Raw genomic sequence first — 6421 nt, forward strand, 5'->3', positions numbered from 1 at the left:
CCTGAAGCAAGGAATGGTGTTTCTATTGCCAGCTACATTTTATTCCACGTTTTGCTTCAGAAACAATTATTACTGAGTTGTAGCTAGTCCCAAAGCGCGTCAAGAAAGAGACCAAGTAGATTGCACTATCTGTTTACATTCGTGTACATTGAAATTAACAGTTCAGGAGCAAAAATTCTGAAAAAATAAACCTGTTTCTTACAATTTTAAGCTAATAAGGAAGGATCAGTTGCATCTGACAACATGAGATATTCACTGCGGAAGGTCACCAGTGGTGACTGTAGGTGGCAAGAAGGTAGAGAGCGGTAAAACCATCGGGCAGTGGTAGTAGGATGTGCACATTTGTGTGGGCATGATAATGCTGAAATGCCTAAAAGCATGGCCGTGTGCCCCCTCTATTCACGTGGGCATCCACAGAGGTGTGTGAGCACCTGGTTACATACCAGTGCACTGTGGGCACGGGGCACTCTGTAGGTTAACCTGTGGTAACCTATGATAACATTCACAGCTATGTGCTGCAGTACTTCATGGCATGTTGGTGTTGTAGGATGGCTCTGCTGATGGTTGCACCCTAAACATATCAACATTGCACCGAATTCTGTAAACAGACTCAGTGGGAGCAGAGGAAAAAAGGCTGTAACTTCTTTTTTTTTTTTGTTTGAACCTGTAAAGCATGATTTGTTTTAAGAAGCAACCTCACAGTGGCTGTCCCACTTCAAGTGTTCAGATAAGCAAAAAATAAGAGCCCTCAGCCCCCTGCAGCTGCACCAGACCCTCCACTTTGCCTTAGTGAGGTTTCCAGCCTGGTGGGAAGCACAGGACCCAATTTCTAACTATTTTAATTCATTATGCTCCATTCAAGCTCTTGGGGATATAGAAAGGGAATGAATTGTCTGGACCTGCAATAATTTCCATCCAAACCTAATAACTCAGAATATTTACCTTGTGGTCAAAACTTCATTTTTGAGCTTTTGAATTCTTTGCTTAGTGTCAGTGTGGGACAAACCCACATCTGTCAGAATAGGTACCTAGATTGGGTTGACCCAGACTGTCTATTCCAAAGCCCTAATTAACAATCTTAAAATTCTGGTCTGGCTTCGTACCACTCGTGTTTTTCTCCTCCTACATGCTGTTCAGTATTTGCAGTAACACATGGACCCCTACACTGAACATGATGCTGCTGCTGTGGTTGAGAAAGAAGGAGTTAAGGGAAGATAGGGCAAATGCTGGAAGGAGAGACATAGACAGGAATAGTAATGAGATGGGATTGTGGTACCCTCAGCCCAAGGCTGCCTTGTTCTTCATATTTCTGGCTGTTGGCTTACAGCCACAGCTGGAGAAAGTACACTGGGCTAGAGAGTCCATTGACTTTGACACAGCTTGGTTGGTTTCTCATGTGCTCCTGTGCTGCCATGAGTTTCTCCCAGAAAATCTTGGGTCTTCCTTAATGTCAGTTGCATCAAAGTCTCTCAGCTGTTCAAAAATCCAGTTGGAAATTCCATCTGAGTAAATGCCTTTTAGTCACAGCACTGTTTTAGAGTCATTCACGCCTTCCTCATCACCAGGAAGCATTTGTACAGCAGAGAGGTATTTGACAATGGGCTGTCCTGCCCATTGGAAGAGTTGTATTGTGTAACTGGAGTAAATCCCTGCCTGATGAGCTGTGTGTCCGTGAGCTTATACACTGATTTCAAGGCTTTGGTTTGATCATGAGCAATCTCTCATAGCTGGAGCTCTGAATTAACCTTCTTCCCACACCATGCTTCTGACCATAGGTGTGCATGGATGTGTTTATCTTTTAAGTTCCTCTGAGTGCATTCTTAGGTCTAGAGTCAAGCAACAGGAGTGTGAGGGGGGAAAGCATCCCTTTGTCTCATGCTATTTTGGACAGAGACACCCTACAAATTTCCACAACAGAGTCACATAATTGCAGAATGAATCCTAGAACAGTTTTACTCTGACAGCACTGGTATGCATGATAATCCTGGGGGAAAAGTTTTAACAAAAAAATCTTACCTGTAATTTGATTATCTTGGAGACCAGTTAGTATAAGGGATTATTAAAGGGTGGGCTTGGTAAGCATGTGAAGACATATTAAATATTGGAGAAGAGTTAGCATGACTGTCATAGAGGGCAGTTACATCTCAAAAATCAACCAGAGTGTAAGACTGGACTCAATACACAAATTGCTAAGTTTCACCTGTTCAATGCAGGAGCTTCATGCAAGAGCTTGATAAAGCCTATCACCAAAAAATATCCTAAATTAAAATTATAATAGGAGTAGAGGTTTTTCTGTGATCATAAGTGGTTTTAAATGGGGAAAAGAAGAATTATGTAAGTTGTGTTGTAGCAGAAGTTGGCAGCTAGACCTAACCATCTTTTCATAAAGGATGTGTGAAAGGTGATTAGTAGTAACACAGTAACAATGGAGAATTAGTCTCATTCATGACAGCCATATTTAAGGCTAGCTACCCAAACTAAAACTAAAATGTTACCATGTTTCACTCATAGGTGAGTGAAAAGATGCTAAATTGATAACTGAAATTTCAAATTAATATAGTAATGGAGCTAATGTGATATGAATAGAATGACAGGCTGCTACCTCGCTGAGAACAGATTTTATATAGTTCTCTGCAAATATCTTGAGCTCAGTGATTAATGTCAATCAAAGGGAAATATACCAGCAGTAATTCTTTTGAAAGAAACAACATAAACTTTTTAATGTTTAGTGTTATATTCTCTGTAGCCACAGGTACCTCCATATATTGAAAAGGATATATTTGCAATTCTTTTAAGCTATTTCATAAAAGGAGTAGTAGAAGCAAAAACAGTGCCAAGAAAAGCAACAAGAAAAGATTGTAGCTGTGAAGACTAAGTGGACTGGATTCTTGAGCTTGGAAAAAAGGAATATGTTAGAAGTATACACAATTGGTAACAATACAGAGAAGACAAGCTGGAAAGGACTGCATACTTTCTCATAATCTAAATATCAGAATAATTAGATCTTGGATATTAAAAGCAGTTTCACCTTTCATTCAGAAAGTTTTAAAATGCCAGTGGTTGGAAACGAGAAGAGATTATATCCATTTTTATAGGTAGGAGGAATCATTCAATAATTTATGATTTCTACTCTTTTTCTGTAAAAATCAGCTACTTTCTACTGCTGAGATAGCAAGCTATTGAGATAGAATGGCAAACCAGTCCCTACTGTTTCCTTTGGTAGGTCAGAGTACTTTTCTGTCTGGCTGTGCTCAGTTCTTCACTACACATGAAGCAACATAACAGCAATAAAAGATTCAGAAAACAAGGAAGCCACTTTTCCCTGAGCAGCGGGATGGCGCAACCTTTGTTGGTCAAACAACCAAGAACCTGTAGCCAGATGTTTATGTTGGAAGCATCCTTGGATGTGAAATTTGCTTCCTTGGTAGGCCACCTCAGAAGAGAGGCACAGAATATATTTTGGTCAGGGGCTTCTGTTACTGTGCCTTGTTAATAAAATGTGCAAAATGTGCCTAATTTAGGTCAGGCACACTAATTACCTTAAGAGTACCTGAACAATAAACAACAATGACCCTTACTGAGAAACTAATTAGCGTTGAAAATTTGGCTTTCTTAATCATCAAAGAAGTTGAGTTAAAGCTCATCTTTAATTTAGAGAATAATTATTATCAGTGGTCTGAAGCTTTCCACATTAGTCATTCCCACATGAGGGTTGGATTGAATAAGGGACTGGAGCCTCGTGCTTTTGCACTTCTGTTTTTCTCATATTGAAATGCAAGCATACTCTGAAATTTAAGATTAAATCTCCAATTTTGAAACTGTTTTCATTTAAATGTTTATCCAAATTTTTATTTATATCAGGTTTACATCACAGAATAATAAAATGCACCTTTTGTACTTTAGCTAGCATTTCTTGTTTGCACTTATTAATTCTTATTATTATTCTTATAAGAAAACCACAATTTGCCTAGCAAAAGGTGTACTTGTCATGATCTGAGTACACCTGTTGTCACAGCAGATCTTGATTTTCATGTGCTGTTTTCAAAGGAGAAATAATCAGGTATTTCATTGAGCAATTCCAAGCAAATACTAGGTAATTTCTTTCTTTGCCATCTAAGTACCTCCAGATATTTATTAAAAAACTTATATGAATTTAAACATTTTATTAAATAGTTCTTGTTTTAATAAAATAATTTTAAATACAGATAATGAATCTTTAAATTAAATTGAAATAGTTTATTTAAAATCACATAGGCATTTTTAACACTTGGTTGAAAAACTGTGTCTCCAGGTAAAAACCCAGGAAAATTGTTGCTGCTATATCAGTTTATTTGGAAGTGAAGATCCAGAATTTTCTACCTCCAAGTGACAATGAAGGAAATATTATAGGCAGGGGGTTTTGCCACATTCAGGCCAAAACCAAGAGCAAACGGAAGCAAAAAGCTCATATTAAAACTATTTTTTTTCCAAAACTGGTTTAAAAACTTTGTCCAAATCAAAAGATTTTAAAAGGAAGTGATTGGTGGTGAAATGTCATAAGCTTAACTAATGAAAAAATTGAGTAGTAGAAGGCAAAATATATATAAGGTATATATAGGTAAGAAAGTAGGGCAGCTTTTTTTCTGTGTTTAACAAGTGTTTAGCCAACTGATCTTCACTATTACCAAAATATAAGTGATTGTTTTCTGCAGGTGTACACACTTGATCCTGAGTTGCAGGAAAAGGACTATGACAGGGATTTGCAATGTAACAAATGACATATGGACAATAATAGGGAATATTTAGCCACAGTTTCTTGTAAGCTGAGAATGTAAAAGTTATCAAGGGGAATGCCAAGGCAATAAGATAAAAGCAGGCATGTTTATTTTTCTAGTAAATAATCATATGGTGCACCTTAGTACTATCTTATTAAAGAGGAAAGAAGCATAAATATGTCAGGAAAAGGATAGAAAAAATAGCACAATCAGTGCTATCAGTGTGCTCATCAGTGATTGCTAGAGACACAGTCCTGAGTGCTTGACTATGGAAATCACTAAACACTCATTGGCAGGGTTGAAGAGTATACTGAGAAAAGACAATGTACACGTGCTTTGTTTCTTATACTATCAGTTTTCTATTTTTATTCTGTGAGAGATGGTATGAATGTAATGGACCTTCAAAAGGGTGTGGTAAATCAGGTTATTTTTATTTTTCTCTCATAATGTCTATCTGTTATATTTTCCTAGACATCTAGCAGTGGTGAGGGCATTAAGTGTTATGAGAGAAATGCTTTTGTGCCTCTTATAAAACATATTGGGTACATTTAAAATCTTGAATTAGTTCTCTATCATGCTTTCAACTCTATTTTTTCTAGTTACATATATATAAATTAAAAACAGAATGACAGCAGCTAGTTTGAAACCGGATGTATTTGTTCTGCACAGCTTTATTTTGTCTCACATCAAAGATGCATAACAAAATTGCATAGGAGGGGCTGATACAGGAGTTGCTTGAGTGTTACTCATCATACCTTTTTTCATGTACTATCTTTATTAATCCTATGACTCCTTTTTACTCACAACAGATGTCAAAGCTGAAACTTCCCATAGTCATATTCTTAGCATGTAAGAGAGAAATTAGAGAATGAACTGAAATAAGATGTTGTCTTTAAAGAAGCCAAGAGCACTCCCTAACACATTTTATAATCTGGAAAACAGAGTTGTATATGTGCTAGAAGACTCTTAGAAGCTATGAGAGAAATATATAGATTTCCTATACATGGTTTTGACACCAAAAAAAAAAAAAAAAAAAAAAAAAAAAAAAAAAAAAAAAAAAGCAAAGCTAATAGGTTACAGTATTAATTATACCATAACAGCAGCTTAGATTTTCTTGGAGAAAATACCAAAAAATTTCTTTAATAAGAAAAAATTATAATTGCCATATTACATGTACTTTAAAAGCCATGAATCTTAATTCAAGAGTTTGGACTGAGCTGAGAGAAAAGTAATTTGAGACAGTATTCTTGGAATGAGCAAGCACAGATAGGTTCAAAACTCCCACAATAGGTTCAAGTGCATTATTAGTGCAAAATTATTACCAAAGATTGGTAATAATCAAAGCTTCCACATTCTGAGGAAATAAAAGCAACGAAGAGGCACTCATGGACTAAAATGCAAATGGCCCATGGAATCACATAAAGAGACAATTTCGGTTATCTGGGGTTGAGTTTTAAGCAGCAGAACATAGAAAAGAAAGAACTATGGGCCTGCCTGGACCACTAAACATCTCAAACAGGACATAGTAGATGATCAGGGAATTTACTGAAATGAGGTCGTCTTTCAATGTGTACGTTAGAAAATAGAGTCAAATGGGCAAAATATCTATTTAAGCTAGATCCTTCAAAGAAATGAAACAAAATTATAAGATTTTTAACCACAGTACT

Source organism: Vidua chalybeata, chromosome 1 (assembly GCF_026979565.1).
Source record: "Vidua chalybeata isolate OUT-0048 chromosome 1, bVidCha1 merged haplotype, whole genome shotgun sequence".
NCBI classification, from domain to species: Eukaryota; Metazoa; Chordata; class Aves; order Passeriformes; family Viduidae; genus Vidua; species Vidua chalybeata.